Source organism: Balaenoptera physalus, assembly GCF_965194825.1.
Source record: "Balaenoptera physalus genome assembly, chromosome: 8".
Lineage (NCBI taxonomy): Eukaryota > Metazoa > Chordata > Mammalia > Artiodactyla > Balaenopteridae > Balaenoptera > Balaenoptera physalus.
In genome coordinates, this window is record NC_138887.1 from 60,681,808 (window position 1) to 60,699,714 (window position 17,907).

General features: G+C 35.3%; 1 long non-coding RNA gene across 1 annotated transcript; it reads right to left on the reverse strand.

Annotated features, from left to right (window-relative positions):
• Nucleotides 1-2,906: 2,906 nt before the first annotated feature.
• Nucleotides 2,907-16,498, reverse strand: LOC309665636. Its single transcript, XR_014266600.1, has 2 exons — nucleotides 15,593-16,498; nucleotides 2,907-15,279 (listed from the first exon to the last, which is right to left on the reverse strand). It is a non-coding gene; the product is annotated as an uncharacterized lncRNA (long non-coding RNA).
• Between the last annotated feature and the right edge of the window lie 1,409 nt (nucleotides 16,499-17,907).

Sequence of the window (17,907 nt, forward strand, 5' to 3'; positions counted from 1 at the left end):
AAAAGTTTAATTTAGATATATCTAAATTAGTAGACAGTAAGAATCAGAGAAATGTTGTGGCTGTCATGAAGAAAACATTTAAGAATGGTGTGAACCCTTGTTTATACCCACTAATGCAGAGATGGAATATCCACCATGATACTAAAATATTAATTTGATTTTTGCCAGAACTGGAAGAGGTTGTTCTATTTGCACTGCCACATTATAGTAGTAATGTGACAGCAGTAGTAATTCACTGGCTACGCAGACATACCTCTAAGTAATTTTAGTAAATATAATATTTTCAATATATACTGTTGGTGATTCAATTATAAAATAAATGCATGCTCATGAAATAGAGTCATAGTGCTATGTATTGAATTGTGTCCCTCAAAATTCATAAGTTGAAACCCTAAACCATAATGTGATGGTATTTGGAGATGAAGCCTTTGGGAGATAATTAGGTTTAGCTGAGGTCATGAAGTTGGGTCCTTTTTGATGGGTTTAATGCCCTTATGAGAAGAGATGCTAGAAAGCTTGATGTCTCTTTCTTTGTGTACATGCACTGAGGAAAGGCCATGTCCTCCTGGACCTAGGGATTATTGAGAGTTTGAGAAAATATCAGAAAGAGAATCTGTATCTTTCCTTAATTAAGGTTTGCTTTGTTGGAAAGGAATCAGATATTAAGGCAATCATTAAAGCCCTTAAAAAGTATCTTACCCATAAGGCACCAAGACAACATTAAATATACAGCCTCTATAAAAATTTCAACAATAATAATCTACCCTTCAGGATTAGTTTGAATAAAATACCTCATTATTACTCAAAACATAAAATTTAAAATGGGAATTTTGTTTTTCTTTCTAATCTTCTCACTTCCACCACTTTTTACCTCCCAAATCTGCTTCAAGCAGCCTGTTTAATCAAAAGATGTAAATATTATGTCATAGTGATAGATATTATATCAATATAGACGTGAACTTATGAGGAACAGAGAGAGAGAGAGAGACACTATCCTGAATAGTTTTTTTAAATCTCTGAGAATCAGTAGAGGTTCCTCACTCTGCTTGCATTTTCACTAATTAAAGAGTGTTGGGTTTTTTTGACAGAATTTATTAGAAGCAAAATACAGCCACAGCCTAATTAAAATCATTTTACTTCATTTGTCTTTACTTCCTCTCCTGTTTAGGCCTAGGATCCCTGGCTTTTTGCCTTGAAACAAAAGCCAGTATAGACAATACTCTTTCCTCATTCTGTCAATCAGACTCAGTAATTAATTAATTTAAGTTGTGAAAAATTTGCAACTGTTATCAGTGTCATTGCCTTTGGAATTATGAAACCAGGTGGCAGCAGTCAACTAATTATTAGAGCTTCAAAAGCTATGAGGGTGATGATCCCAATTACTAATTTTGATTTCATTTATTTCAAAAACTCTTCCTGTGCTCATATTTAAGGCTAAAAATGAATTATTCACATCTAATAGAGGAAGGTGGAATAAACACTATGCATATCATACATATTACTTAGTTTGAAAGTCTTTTATTAAAGCTTTTGAATGATTACTATTTTATATTTTGAAACAGAAATAGATTACAAGAATGAATGTAACAAAATTTTATCCCATTTTTTAAAAATGTGAGCATGATGCTATTAAAACAAGTGAGCACAATCCATATGTATATATATAAAAGGCTATCTGGAATAAAGGTTATAGAAAGTATTCATAATGTGCTTTTAAAAATTGTCTAAAATTTCTTATGTATTTTTCAGCCTATCACAATTCCCTTTTCCTATTTCCTCAATATAAAAATATCAGAATGTTAAATTATGTATTTAATAAGTATTACAAGTAAAAATATTAGAATTATTAAGTTAGCATATTTTTTTTTTACCAGAAGACCTTCTTTCAATTTTAGTTTTTATGCTGACAAATTCACAAATTCAAATTCTAGGAAGTAGTAATATATTCTATGTTGTCTATGCATTATAAATATATACATATTTATAAGCACAAACAGGTAGCATACTATTTTCATAATTATGTTAAAAAGCCATGGGTAAATTTCAAAAAAGCAGGAAAATATATTGATAGAATATTTATGTTAGGGTAACTATTAAAAAAAATAGAGCATTTAAAATATGTTAAAGTATATTTTTTGAGTTGCTAGGAGAGTAGATCTTAAAACTCCTTATCATAAAAACAAAATGTGTAACTAAGAATAGTGACAGATGTTAACTAGACTTATTGTGGTGACTATTTTGCAATATATACAGATGTTAAGTCATCATGTTGCCTACCTGAAATTAATATAATGTTACATGACAATTATACCTCAATGAAAAAAATTTTTTTTTAATTTAAATAAAAAGATATCTGAGTGCACTGACCCAGAATCTTAAAGATTTCATTTCTGACTCAATGAACTCCAATCAAAATACCAACAGGCAGTTCTATTTTTACTTTTTTAAGGAACCTTCATATTGGTCTCCATTATGGCTGTATCAGTTTACATCCCCACCAACAGTATAAGATGGTTCTGTTTTCTACACACGTTCTCCAGCATTTATCGTATATAGATTTTTGATGATGGCCATTCTGACTGGTGGGAGGTGATACCTCATTGTAGCTTTGATTTGCATTTCTCTAATAATTAGTGATGTTGAGCATCTTTCATGTTCTTTTTGGCCATCTTATGTCTTCCCTGGAGAAATGCCTATTTAGAGCTTCCACCCATTTTTCTGATTGGGTTATTTATTTTTTTGATATTGAGCTGCATGAGCTGTTTGTATATTTTGGAGATTAATCCCTTGTCGGTTGCTTCATTTGCGACTACTTTCTCCTATTCTGAGGGTTGTCTTTTGTTTTGTTTCTGAGGGTTTCCTTTGCTGTGCAAAAGCTTTTAAGTTTAATTAAATCCTGTTTGTTAACTTTTTATTTTCATTACTCTAGGAGGTGGATCAAAAAAGATCTTGCTGCAATTTATGTCAAAGAGTGTTTCTCTATGTTTTCCTCTAAGAGTTTTATAGTTTCCACCCTTACATTTAGGTTTTTAATCCATTTTGAGTTTATTTTTGTGTATGGTGTTAGGCAGTGTTCTAATTTTATACTTCTACATGTAGCTGTCTGTTTTCCCAGCACCAATTATTGAAGAGACTCTCTTTTCTCCATTATAAATTCTTGCCTTCTTTGTCAGAGATTAGGTGACCATAGGTGGTGGCTTTATCTCTGGGCTTTCTATCCTGTTCCATTGATCTATATTTCTGTTTTTGTGCCAGTACCATACTGTTTTGATGACTGTAGCTTTGTAGTATAGTCTGACGTCAGGGAGCCTGATTCCTCCAGCTCCTTTTTTCTTTCTCAAGATTGTTTTGGCTATTTGGGGTCTTTTGCATCTCCATACAAGTTGTACAATTTTTTGCTCTAATTTTTTGTTCTAATTTGTGAAAAATGCCAATGGTAATTTGATAGGTATTGCATTGAATCTGTAGATTGCTTTGGGTAGTATAGTCATTTTCACAATGTTGATTCTTACAGTTCAAGAACACGGTATATCTCTCCATCTGTCTGTACCATCTTTGATTTCTTTCAAAGTGTCTTATAGTTTTCTGCATACAGGTCTTTTGTCTCCTTAGGTAGGTTTATTCCTAGGTATTTTATTCTTTTTGTTGTGATGGTAAATGGGATTGTTTGCTTAATTTCTCTTTCTGGTCTTTCATTGTCAGTGTATAGGAATTCAAGAGATTTCTGTGTATTAGTTTTGTATCCTGCAACTTTACCAAATTCATTGATGAGCTCTAGTAATTATCTGGTAGTGTCTTTGGGATTCTCTATGTATAGTACCAAGTCATCTGCAAACAATGACAGTTTTACTTCTTCTTTTCCAATTGGGATTCCTTTTTTTTTCTCTGATTGCCAAGGCTAGGACTTCCAAAACTATGTTGAATAATAGTGGCGAGAGTGGACATGACCTAGCAATCCCACTCCTGGGCATATACCAGGAGAAAACCATAATTCAATAAGATACATGCACCCCAATGTTTATTGCAGCATTATTTACAAGAGCCCGGACCTGGAAGCAACCTAAATGTTCATCAACTCAGCCATAAAAACGAACAAAATAATGCCATTATCAGGAACATGGATGGACCGAGAAATTGTCATACCGAGTGAAGTAAGCCAGACACAGAAAGACAAATATCATATGATATCGCTTATATGTGGAATCTAAAAAAAAAAAAAAAAAGGTACAAATGAATTTATTTACAAAACAGAAGTGGAGTCACAGATGTAGAAAACAAACTTATGGTTACCAGTGGATGGGGGTGGTGGGAATAACTTGAGAGGTTGGGATTGACCTATACAAACTACTGTTGATATATATATACAATAGATAACTAATAAGAACCTGCTGTATAGCACAGGGAACTCTACTCAGTACTCTGTAATGGCCTATATGGGAAAAGAATAAAGAAAAAAAAGAGTAGATATATGTATATGTATAACTGATTCACTCTGCTGTACACCTGAAACTAACACAACATTGTAAATCAACTATACTCCAATAAAAACTAAAAAAATAAAGAACACATAAAAAAAGTAAAACAAAGAAACAAACCAAAAAAAAAAAAAAACAACTAAACACCACAGGCTTCTATGTGTGTCTGTTGGAAATTTTGTCTGGAAATTGACCAACTTCAAGTTGATTAAAATTTATCTGGAAATGTGAAGGTTCTCAAATAGTCAAAACACTCTTAGAAAAGGATAAAGTAGGATTTACCTGATTTCTAAACTTACTATAAATCTACAGTAATACAAAGAGATTGACATTGTCATAAAGATAGATGAACATCAATGCAACTAAGAATTGCTCCGAAATACAGCAGCCCATATATGAATGAATAATTTTTGTTCTATGTATCAAGATAACTTTATAATTAAAGGAAAAACTTTTTAACAAAACATGCTGAAAAACTGGATATCCATATGGAACAAAAGTAATCTTAACCCCTATTTCATTTTATTTGCAAAAATTAATTTGTGATAAATCAAAGCACTAAAATGTAAGATCTATGTTTATAAAACCTTTAATATAAAGCATCGAAAAAATCAGGTAGAGTAGGCAAATAATTTTTGAACTAAGATAAAAATCACTCATTAAACATACAATTAAAACATAATAATAAATTTGGACTTCATCAAAATTAAACATTTCTGTTCATCAAAAGACACCACCTAGGAAATTATATATGTGATATATACTGTCAGATATATATATATATAAAACAAATGGTAAAAAATTATCTCTAGACATATGTCTGACAAAAGACTCACATCTAGAGCATACAAATAACTCCTACAAATCAATAAAAAAGCCATAAAAGCATTTACTAATGGCATCTTTGTGTAAACACTTCAAAATGAAGTGGGAAAAGGCAAATCATCCCACAAAAATGGGACAACATTGTAAATCACCTATACTCCAATAAAAATTAATTAAAAAATAACACTGATGAAGCGCAAGAACATTATGTTGAACCGAAGAAGTGAGACATAAAGAATACATATTGTTTCTTTCTATATAAATTAAGTACAAGAACTGACAAAATTAAGCTATGAACATAGAAGTGCAAATGTGGTAATTTCCTGAAGGTAGGGCATTGACTGGTAAAGAACACAAGCATATTTTCTGGTATAGAAATGGTATATATATTGTTTTAGGGTGGTTGTTACTCAGACGTGTAAAAACTTATGATTTATCAAACTGAACACATTAGTTTTGTGCATTTTACATATAAATTGTACTTCAACGAGTAAGTATACACAAAACTAAGGACTAACATGGGAGTCAGTGTGGTGAAAGCAAATTAGGGGACTGCCTATATCTGGTTTCAAACCCAAGGATTGATAAGTCTTACAAATATAATGATGAGTGAATGAGACATAAAGAGCACATGATATATATGTTCAAAAAGGCAAAACTGATTTGTACTGTTTAGGGAGTCATGCTTATATGGTATAACTAATAATGGGAAGCAAGAAAGTGATTATCCTAACAGTCAAGATAGCAACTACATTTTGGAGAAGGTAGTAGTATACAGTGATCAGGATTTTGCATGAAGGACCTTTCGGGGTTCTGTCAATGTTCTGTTTTTTACTTATTTGGTGATATACTGGCTTTCACTGCATGATAAAAATATTGAGCACAGGGAAAAAAAGTGGAGAGATTTCCACAAGTCAACCACACAACTGAAAATGTTGAACACAGTTTTAGTTACTATTGGAACTTCCAACAAGGTGAAAAATCGGTCTAAAATCAACCTAACATGAAAACCGGAGCTGGCTATTGGATTAAAAGGAATTTCTTTATGTGATAACACATGGACTACATGAATTTAAACTCCCTTTTCTCCCCATCAGACATAGTGGTATATTAATGCTGTGTTTAAGATTTGGTATAGAAAAGAGTGTTGATGGTATTCATATGCCTATTCCAATTATATCTGTTTATCCATAATGATTTATAGGACAAACTTATGACAAATCAAAAAAAAAAAAAAAAGCAAAAACAAAAGCACCTCTCCATAATATCCATCCATCAGAATATACTCACATAGACATCTGTTTACACACATGATTCTTCATATACATTTACAGGATCCCAGATGCTTCTGAAATTATGTGCTGAATTACAGGTAAAGGAAGAGCTGCCACCAAAGGGAAAAAAATAGGCTTCCGCATTTATAGAACAAAAGCTGACATGAACCTTTTTGAAGGTTTGAAAATGTCCAGTAGACTTTTTAATTAAAAAATTGTGCTTGCCTTTGCACTTTTATGTTCCACAAAGAACTAATACAGTTAAGAGCTGAAATAGTGTAATCCACTCTTGGCAAGATTTACAACCAGTTTTTGAAACCCTAGAGGCTCAAATATTTTAGTCAAGCAGCATTCTGAAACGTTGAACACTGATCTCAGCTTTCAGATTTAGTTACTAGTAAATGAAGCACTTGTAAATCTCAGATATCATTTATCTTGTATAACCTAAGTGTAAGGAAACTATCAATAAGAGGAAAGAATAAGATTAATTTTGTGCTTTGACGCAGACATCAATTCAACACAGACATCAGCACAGATGCAAACCTCAACTGCAGGTCCTGCAATTCAAGAATCACAGCTTAGATGAGGGAACATGAATTTGGAGAACTAAGAAAAAACAAGGCTATGAGGTTATAGCAAGAAACACATGGCATGCAGATTGTGTGCTGGAGTGCCATTTGTACCTTTACTGGATTATCTAAAACAACCCCATAGCTATCTCTAGTTGCAATCACAGCAACTGAAAAGAAAAGAACACTGGAACAAGCATTTGTCCTCTAGCATTAAAATGATTCTTTATTATGTTCCTTTTTATTTGATAAAGAAGGAAATCAAACCATTTCAGGTTGGCTACAGATATATGTACATGTATAGATGATTCACTTTGTTATAAAGCAGAAACTAACACACCATGGTAAAGCAATTATACTCCAATAAAGATGTTAAAAAAAAAAAAACTGCATAGCACTATAAACGCTGCTACAAAACCACAATATTACTGTACATTAATTTAAAAAATAAAATTAAAAAAATATATTCTTTTACAATAAATTTGTAATTTGGTTTAACACCAAGAGTTTCAAGCTTAAAAATATAGACTAAGTAAAAATGTAAGGATTTAAAAAAAAATATTTACAAAAGTAATACAGACCCAGAAATAATGTGTAAAAAAACAAAAATCATTCTGATTGATCTTTATGAAACTCTTTATCAAGGGCAATATAAATGCTCCAAATTAAAGAATACTAGTAATTAAAGCTCCTGTTAATCTAAAATGGAAGGATATTCATACTGGGTTATATTTTAGTTAAATAATTTATTTGAACACTTATAAATAAATATTATGATAGATGTATAGAATATTCCATTATTTTTTAATTCCAATTACTACATGGGATTTTTAAATGCTCTTCGGTTATAATAATAGGCATTCTCACTTTGTAACTCCAGACTTGAAAATATAATTTTATAATGTATTATTTTAATAGAGTTTTCGAATGGATACATATTTAATTTCAGTTGTTTCTGTTCTCTGAGATCATCCTATTGAAAATATATTTGGTATGTTATGCTCAAGGTAATTTTATTTTGATGCTTTGTATTATGCAGATTTTTAATACTATGCTATAACTGTAGTTTTTATGCTATAAAACTCCAGTAACGTTGTATTACGTATGCCCTGGAATTAACATATTTAGCTATATCTCAAGGGCAAAAATGACATATGATGGTACTCTTCAATAATAACAAAAGTGCATTAGAGTAATCAGCCACATTAATAAGTTACTATTGCAGTGACACCATACTTCTCCAGGATTTTGAAAGAATGCAAACTACATCCCTGTATATGAATAAAATATTGTCTCAGTATATTGCGGTAGTAAACTCTCCATACATTTACTTTTAAGAGTAATTTTTTGCTATAAAGGAAATGAATGTTTTTCATTTTCTCTTGGTACTGATCCTTTAATTTACACTGGACATTTTTTCATTTTCTGTTATCCATTTATAAAAGAGTTGCTTTTCTTAAATAGCCAACTTTAGCAACTTTTCTTTATTCCTTTTATTTTATCTACTCATTCCTTTCTTCATTTAACCAACCCATTCACTGAAAATCTATTATGTTCCAAGCAATGTGATAGATACCGGGAGTAAAATAAAGTAGATTACAAACATCTTGCTCTCATGGAGGTTATAGTTAATGATGATATTGGTTTTTTGGAGATGGATGACTTAATGTTAATCATATATTAAAAATAAGATTATAAGAATTATGATAGAAATGTATAATTTATTTGCTATCAAAGATCATAACAGTTAACCTCATCTAGTCTGGAATGAAAGAAGAATTCCCTAAGAAAATTACACTTGAACTGAGATCTGATGGTTGAGGAGGAATTACTTAGATGAAAAGAAGGGAACACAAACATTCTCAATAGAGGCAAAAACTTATGTGAAGCCCCTGAGTCAGTAGGCAGTGCCCATTTGAAACAACTAAAATGATGTCAGACAAGAAGGGTGTACAAGATGAGACAGGAAAGAATAATAGTAGCCAGATTATGCCAAATCTTGTTCTTATTAATACATTGATTCTTTACTCTGTGAGCAATGTGACTGACTCATTAGAGGGTTTTAGGCCAGGGATGAAATGATTAAAATGAAAATATTAGGAGGGGCCCATTGAAGTAGTCCAGATTAAGGGGTAAAGGTAGCATGAGCCAGAAGGTGACAGTTAATATGAAGAAGGATTCAAGTTATATTTAAGTGAAATATCAATACAATTTGGGGATAGACTGCATGTATGGGTGACAGGAGTGCGCACATCTGGTAGGACCACCCCCTGGTTTCTAACTTGTATCACTGGAAGAAAGTTAGTGTTATTAAATTACCTAAGAAACAAATTTAAGGGGCAAGAGCATCAGATTGGGTTTTCAAGTTGAATTCAAGTTGCCTCCAAATCATTTAGGTAGCTGTGTGGAGTAAACAGCTGGAGACATACAGGTCTGAAGCTTAGAGGCAAGATCAGGGATATAGGTATAATATAGAGTGTAAACAAAAAACAAATCAGGACTTTGTAAGGAGAGATTTTCATTCAAAAAAACTACTGCGAGAAAGGGCAAGGGACTATTGCAATATGGGAACAGGAGCTATTGCAATAGGAAGAAAGCTCCAATCTCAGAAATCTATAATCATCTGAAAATAAAATAGAAAAAAACTTTTAATATATTCTTACAACATCATAAAGGGGTGGAGGCTGAGGTAGGGAAACGGGGGGTAGATGAAGATCAGTAAACAGACTGCAAGGCCAGTGTGGCTTTGACAGAAAATCTGTCTAACTATGGTCTTCGTGTATATCTGTATTACGTGTTCAACCCTATCTTCCAGTTTACTAACACTCTTTACAGTTGTGTTGGATCTACTGTTTAATTTTCTGAGAATTTTATTTCAATGATTTAGTTTACATTTCTATAAGTTCTATTTTCAAATCTACCTGATCATTTCTGACAGTTCCTTGTTCCTTACTCACTTAAAATTTTTCTACTTATTTCTTAAAATATTTCCTACATAATTATTGTATGTACCATCTGAGTATTTTCCAAAATCTGAAATATTTTTAGCTATTAATCTGATTTTCTCATGCTGAAGCCCCTCTGTGTTGTTTTTCCCTTTGTGTTTGCTAATTTTTTTTTCTTTTTTGGCTCAAATTTAGTTGAACTTGTAGAAATATCAAGGGTCTGCATTGTGAATGTTTTTCTTCAGGGAGGATTTGTAATTGTTTCTCCTTGGATACTGGGTTTATTATTGAGGCACTCTAACAACATGTGTTTAATATGAGAGTCCTAATATGTAGTGGGACTATGGTGAAACAATTGCCACACTTACATAGCTGTTAAGCACTGAAGTTTCCTTATCTTTCAGGATCACTTATTGCTCACCAGACAATTGCTCTGGTTTCATTTAATTGTGCTTTTTCACTTTGTTTTTAAAACCCTTCTGACTCTTAGAGAATCTTTCCTTTGTTTTATTACAATCCTAAAAACGTGTGTTGTAGTTGTTCTTAATACTTACTAATTGTTTTGCAGTCCCATTTTCCTAGAAATGGAAGACTCATAATACATTTTGAATAAAATTGATACTCCTTATCATTTAGGGAAATGACTGTAAACAACCAAAATGAGCTTAAAATGCTTTGAGAAAAAACCTTAATTTTTTGAACTTTGTTCATATGCTCATGTTTGATGTACCTGGGTGATGAAAAGTCTCCTAAGGTTTCCCACTTTTCACTGATAGAGTGGACCCCTGATTTATCATCACCTCTAAGCTTTCACAGAGAAGATCGGGGTGGGGGGCCTTCAAGATGGTGTGGGGGGGGTAAGATGTGGAGATCACCTTCCCCCTCACAAATACATCAAAAATAACTCTACATGTGGAACAACTCCTACAGTACACCTAATGAACACTGGCAGAAGACCTTGGACTTCCCAAAAGGCAAGAAACTCCCCACGTACGTGGATAGGGCAAAAGAAAAAAGGAAAAACAGAGACAAAAGGATAGAGAAGGGACCTGCACCTCTTCGGGGGAGCTGTGAAGGAGGAAAAGAAGAAACCCCCTCACTGGTGGAGACGCAGGGTGGGCGGCAGGGAAGCTTCGGAGCCACGGAGGACAGTGCAGCATCAGGGGTGCAGAGGGCAAAGCGGAGAGATTCCCGCACAGAGGACCGGTGTGGACCAGGACTCACCAGCCTGAGAGGCTTGTCTGCTCACCCGCCGGGGCGGGCGGGGGCTGGGAGCTGAGGCTCGGGCTTCGGAGGTCAGATCCCAGGGAGAAGACTGGGGTTGGCTGCATGAACACAGGCTGAAGGGGGCTAGTGCACCACAGCTAGCCAGGATGGAGACCGGGAAAAAGCCTGGACCTGCCTAAGAGGCAAGAGACCATTGTTTTGGGGTGCACAAGGAGAGGGGATTCAGAGCACCACATAAACGAGCTCCAGAGATGAGCATGAGCCATGACTATCAGCACAGACACCAGAGACGGGCATGATATACTAAGGCTGCAGCTTCAGCCACCAAGAACCCTGTGTGCAAGTACAGGTCACTATCCACACCTCCCCTCTCAGGAGCCTGTGCAGCCCATCACTGCCAGGGTCCCGTGATCCAGGGACAACTTCCCTGGGAGAATGCACAGCACGCCTCAGGCTGTTGGAACATCACACTGTCCTCTGTCGCCACAGGCTCGTCCTGCATTCCATACCCCTCCCTCCCCCTGGCCTGAGTGAGCCAGAGCCCCCCTAATCAGCTGCTCCTTTAACCCTGTCCTGTCGGAGTGGGGAACAGACACCCTCAGGTGACTTACATGCAGGGGTGGGGCCAAATCCAAAGCTGAACCCCAGGAGCTGTGCAAACAAAGAAGAGAAAGGGAAATCTCTCCCAGCAGCCTCAGGAACAGCGGATTAAACCTCCACAATCAACTTGATGTACCTTGGATGTGTGGAACACTTGAATAGACAATGAATCATCCCAAAACTGAGGTGGTGGATTTTGGGAGCAACTGCATACTTGGAGTTTGCTTTCTGCATCTAATTTGTTTCCGGTTTTATGTTTATCTTAGCTTAGTATTTAGAGCTTATTATAATTGGTAGATTTGTTTATTGATTTGGTTGCTCTCTTCCTTTTTTATATATATATATACTTTTTTTTTTTCCTTTTTCTCTTTTTGTGAGTGTGTATGTGTATGCTTCTCTGTGTGATTTTGTCTGTATAGCTTTGTTTCTACCATTTGTCCTAGAATTCTGTCTGTTCCTTTTTTGGGGGGTTTTTTCAGTATAGTTTTTAGTGCTTGTTTTCATTGGTGGATATGTTTTTTGGTTTGGGTGCTCTCTTCTTTTTTTTAAATTTTTAATAATTTTTAAAAATATTTTACTTTAATAACTTTATTTACTTCATTTTATTGTATTTATATATATTTTTTCTTTCTTTCTTTTTCTCCCTTTTCTTCTGAGCCATGTGGCTGACAGGGTCTTGGTGCTCCGGCCAGGTGTCAGGCCTGTGCCTCTGAGATGGGAGAGCCAGGTTCAGGACATTGGTTCACCAGACACCGTAATATCAAATAGTGAAAGCTCTCCCAGAGATCTCCATCTCAATGCTAACACCAAGCTCCACTCAATGACCAGCAAGCTACAGTGCTGGACACCCTATGCCAAACAACTAGCAAGACAGGAACACAACCCCACCCATTAGCAGAGAGGCTGCCTAAAATCATAATAAGCCCACAGACACCCCAAAACACACCACTGGACATGGTCCTGCCCACCAGAAAGATACGATGCAGCCTCATCCACCAGAACACAGGCACCAGTCCCCTCCACACAGAAGCCTACACAACCCACTGAACCACCTTAGCCACTGCGGGCAGACACCAAAAACAACGGGAATTACGAACCTGCAACCTGCAAAAAGGAGACCCCAAACAGTAAATTAAGCAAATGAGAAGACAGAGAAATACACAGCAGATGAAGGAGCGAGGTAAAAACCCAAAAGACAAAACAAATGAAGAGGAAATACGCAGTCAACCTGAAAAAGAATTCATAGTAGTGATAGTAAAGATGATCCAAAATCACGGAAATAGAATGGAGAAAATACAAGAAACGTTTAACAAGGAATTAGAAGAACTAAAGAGCAAACAAGCAATGATGAAAAACACACTAGAGGAAATTAAAAATTCTCTAGAAGAAATCAATAGCAGAATAACTGAGGCAGAAAAACAGATAAGTGACCTGGAAAATAAAAGAGTGGAAATAACTATCGCAGAGCAGAATAAAGAAAAAAGAATGAAAAGAATTGACTACAGTCTCAAAGACCTCTGGGACAACATTAAACACACCAACATTTGTATTACAGGGTTCCCAGAAGTAGAAGAGAAAAACAAAAGTGACTGAGAAAATATTTGAAGAGATTATAATTGAAAACTTCCCTAATATGGAAAGGAAGAGTCAATCAAGTCCAGGAAGCACAGAGCGTCCCATACAGGATAAATCCAAGGAGAAACACACCAAGACACATATTAATAAAACTATCAAAAATTAAATACAAAGAAAAAATAGTAAAAGCAGCAAGGGAAAAACAAAAAATAACATGCAAGGGAATCCCCATAAGGTTAACAGCTGATCTTCCAATAGAAAGTCTGCAAGCCAGAAGGGAGTGGTAGGACATATTTAAAGTAACGAAAGGGAAAAACCTACAACCAAGATTACTCTACCCAGCAAGGATTCCATTCAGATTTGATGGAGAAACCAAAAGCTTTACAGACAAGCAAAAGCTAAGAGAATTCAGCACCACCAAACCAGCTCCACAACAAATGCTAAAGGAACTTCTCTAAGTGGGAAACACAAGAGAATAAAAGGACCTACAAAAACAAACCCAAAACAATTAAGAAAATGGTCATAGGAACATACATATCGATAATTATCTTAAACGTGAATGGATTAAATGATCCAACCAAAAGACACAGGCTTGCTGAATGGATACAAAAACAAGACCCATATATATGCTGTCTACAAGAGACCCACATCAGACCTAGGGACACATACAGACTGAAAGTGAGGGGATGGAAAAAGATATTCCATGCAAATGGAAATCAAAAGAAAGCTGGAGTAGCAATTCTCATATCAGACAAAATAGAGTCTAAAATAAAGACCATTACAAGAGACAAAGAAAGACACTACATAATGATCAAGGATTCAATCCAAGAAGATATAACAATTGTAAATATTTATGCACCCAACATAGGAGCACCTCAATACATAAGGCAAATGCTAACAGCCATAAACGGGGAAGTCAACAGTAACACAATCATAGTAGGGGACTTTAACACCCCACCTTCACCAATGGACAAATCATCCAAAATGAAAATAAATAAGGAAACACAAGCTTTAAATGTTACATTAAACAAGATGGACTTAACTGATATTTATAAGACATTCTATCCAAAAACAACAGAACACACTTTCTTCTCAGGTGCTCATGGAACATTCTCCAGGATAGATCATATCTTGGGTCACAAATCAAGCCTTGGTAAATGTAAGAAAATTGAAATCGTATCAAGTATTTTTCCAACCACAACGCTATGAGACTAGATATCAATTACAGGAAAAAATCTGTAAAGAATACAAACACATGGAGACTAAAGAATACGCTACTAAATAACCAAGATATCACTGAGGAAATAAAAAAATACCTAGAAACAAATGACAATGAAAACACAACGACCCAAAACCTATGGGATGCAGCAAAAGCAGATCTAAGAGGGAAGTTTATAGCAATACAATCCTACCTCAAGAAACAAGAAACATCTCAAGTAAACAACCTAACTTTACACCTAAAGCTATTAGAGAAAGGAGAATTGAAAAACCCCAAACTTAGCAGAAGGAAAGAAATCATAAAGATCAGATCAGAAATAAATAAAAGGAAGTGAAAGAAGTGATAGCAAAGACCAATAAAACTAAAAGCTGGTTCCTTGAGAAGATAAACAAAATTGACAAACCATTAGCCAGACAAATCAAGAAAAAAACAGAGAAGCCTCAAATCAATTGTCCTTTTTCCACTGACACTGCAGAAATACAAACGATCATGAGAGATTACTGCAAGCAACTCTATGCCAATAAAATGGACAACCTGGAAGAAATGGACAAATTCTTACAAAAGCACAACCTTCCGGGCTTCCCTGGTGGCGCAGTGGTTGAGAGTCTGCCTGCCAATGCAGGGGACACGGGTTCGACCCCTGGTCTGGGAGGATCCCACATGCCGCGGAGCAACTAAGCCCGTGAGCCACAGCTACTGAGCCTGCACGTCTGGAGCCTGTGCTCCGCAACAGGAGAGGCCGCGACAGTGAGAGGCCCATGCACCGCGATGAAGAGTGGCCCCAACTCGCCGCAACTGGAGAAAGCCCTCGCACAGAAACAAAGACCCAACACAGCCAAAAATAAATAAATTAATAAATTAATTTAAAAAAAAAAAGCACGACCTTCCAAGAGGGAAACAGGAAGAAATAGAAAATATAAACAGACCAATCACAAGCACTGAAATTGAAACTGTGATTAAAAATCTTCCAACAAACAGAAGCCCAGGAACAGATGGCTTCACAAGCGAATTCTACCAAACATTTAGGGAAGAGCTAACATGTATTCTTCTCAAACTCTTCCAAAATATAGCAGAGGGAGGAACACTCCCAAATTCATTCTATGAGGCCACAATCACCCTGATACCAAAAGCAGACAAAGATGTCAAAGAAAAGAAAAATACAGGCCAATATCACTGATGAACATAGATGCAAAAATCCTCAAGAAAATACTAAGAAACAGAATCCAACAGCACATTAAAATGATCATATACCATGATCAAATGGGGTTTATCCCAGGAATGCAAGGATTCTTCAATATATGTAAATCAATCAATGTGATACACCATATTAAGAAACTGAAGGATAAAAATCATATGATCATCTCAATAGATGCAGAAAAAGCTTTTGACAAAATTCAACACCCATTTATGATCAAAACCCTCCAGAAAGTAGGCATAGAGGGAAGTTACCTCAACATAATAAAGGCCATATATGACAAACCCACAGCCAACATCATTCTCAATGGTGAAAAACTGAAACCATTTCCACTAAGATCAGGAACAAGACAAGGTTGATGCCCACTCTCACCACTATTATTCAACATAGTTTTGGAAGTTTTAGCAACAGCACTCAGAGAAGAAAAAGAAATAAAAGGAATCCAAATCAGAAAAGAAGAAGTAAAGCTGTCACTGGTTGCAGATGACATGATACTATACATAGAGAATCCTAAAGATGCTACCAGAAAACTACTAGAGCTAATCAATGAATTTGGTAAAGTAGCAGGATACAAAATTAACGCACAGAAATTTCTTGCATTTCTATACACTAATGACGAAAAATCTGAAAGTGAAATTAAGAAAACACTCCCATTTACCATTGCAACAAAAAGAATAAAATATCTAGGAATAAACCTACCTAAGGAGACAAAAGACCTGTATGCAGAAAATTATAAGACACTGATGAAAGAAATTAAAGATGATACAAACAGATGGAGAGATATACCATGTCCTTGGATTGGAAGAACCAACATTGTGAAAATGACTATACTACCCAAAGCAATCTACAGATTCAATGCAATCCCTATCAAACTACCAATGACATTTTTCACAGAACTAGAACAAAAAAATTCACAATTTGTATGGAAACACAAAAGACCCGAAAGCCAAAGCAATCTTGAGAAAGAAAAACGGAGCTGGAGAAAACAGGCTCCTGACTTCAGACTATACTACAAAGCTACAGTAATCGAGACAGTATGGTACTGGCACAAGAACAGAAATACAGATCAATGGAATAGGATAGAAAGCCCAGAGATAAACCCACGCACATATGGTCACCTTATCTTTGAGAAAGAGGGCAAGACTACACAGTGGAGAAAAGACAGCCTCCTTAATAAGTGGTGCTAGAAAAACTGGACAGCTACATGTAAAAGAATGAAATTAGAACACTCCCTAACACCATACACAAAAAAAACTCAAAATGGATAAAAGACCTAAATGTAAGGCCAGACACTATAAAAGTGTTAGAGGAAAACTTAGGCAGAACACTCTATGACATAAATCACAGCAAGATCTTTTTTGACCCACCTCCTAGAGAAATGAAAATAAAAACAAAAATAAACAAATGGGACCTAATGAAACTTAAAAGCTTTTGCACAGCAAAGGAAACCATAAACAAGACAAAAAGACAACCCTCAGAATGGGAGAAAATATTTTCAAACGAAGCAACTGACAAAGGATTAATCTCCAAAATTTATGAGCCGCTAATGCAGCTCAGTATCAAAAAAAAAAAAAAAACCAAACAATCCAATCCAAAATTGGGCAGAATACCTAAATAGACATTTCTCTAAGAAAGATATACAGATTGCCAACAAACATGTGAAAGGATGCTCAACATCACTAATGATTAGAGAAATGCAAATCAAAACTACAATGAGGTATCACCTCACACCAGTCAGAATGGCCATCATCAAAATATCTACAAACAATAAATGCTGGAGAGGGTGTGGAGAAAAGGGAACTCTCTTGCACTGTTGGTGGGAATGTAAATTGATACAGCCACTATGGAGAACAGTATGAAGGTTCCTTCAAAAACTAAAAATAGAACTACCATATGAGCCCACAATCTCACTACTGGGCATATACCCAGAAAAAAACATAAATCAAAAAGAGACATGTACCACAATGCTCATTGCAGCTCTATTTACAATAGCCAGGACATGG